Below are 886 nucleotides of genomic sequence, written 5' to 3'. Positions count from 1 at the left end.
ATCAAGGCAAGCAGAAGGAGGGAAATAATGAAGATAAGAGCAGAGGTACATGAAATGGAGTAGAAAAACACTGAAGAGAATCAATGAAATTAAAAGTTGATTCTTTGAAAAGGTTTTTAAAAATTGACAAACCTTTAGCTAGATTGCCTAAGCAAAAACAGAGAAGACTCACATTACTCAAAAAGCAGAAATAAAAGTGGAGACATTACTAATGACCTTACAGAAATAAAAGAGTATAAGCAAGTAATATGAATAATTGTACACCAACAAATTAGACAACCTAGATAAAATGGACAAATTCCTAGAAACATACAGACTACCAAAATTAACTCAAGAAGAAATAGAAATGCTGAATAGACCTATAACAAGTAAAGAGATAAAATCAGTAATCAAAGAACTTTTAACAAAGAAAATCTCAGAACCAAATAGCTTCATTGGTGAATTCTACCAAACATTTAAAAAAGAATTAAAATGAATGCTTCTCAACTCTTTCAAAAAATAGAAGAGGAGGAAACACTATTTAATTCATTTTATGAGGCCCAAATTACTCTGATACCAAAGTCACAGACAGATATAACAAGAAAAAAACTAGAGGGTCATATTCCTATGAATATCAATGTAAAAATATTCAACAGAATACTAGCAAACTGATTATAGCAGCATGTTCAAAAATTATACCCCAGCCAGGCGCAGTGGCTCACACCTGTAATCCCAGCACTTTGGGAGGCTGAGGCAGGTGGATCACGAGGTCAGGAGATCAAAACCATCCTGGCTAACACAGTGAAATCCTGTCTCTACTAAAAATACAAAAAATTAGCCAGGCATGGTGGTGGGAGCCTGTAGTCCCAGCTACTTGGGAGGCTGAGGCAGGAGAATGGCATGAACC

The sequence above is a fragment of the Mandrillus leucophaeus genome, unplaced genomic scaffold, assembly GCF_000951045.1.
Source record: "Mandrillus leucophaeus isolate KB7577 unplaced genomic scaffold, Mleu.le_1.0 Scaffold252, whole genome shotgun sequence".
NCBI classification, from domain to species: Eukaryota; Metazoa; Chordata; class Mammalia; order Primates; family Cercopithecidae; genus Mandrillus; species Mandrillus leucophaeus.
This window is presented reverse-complemented; position numbering follows the sequence as displayed.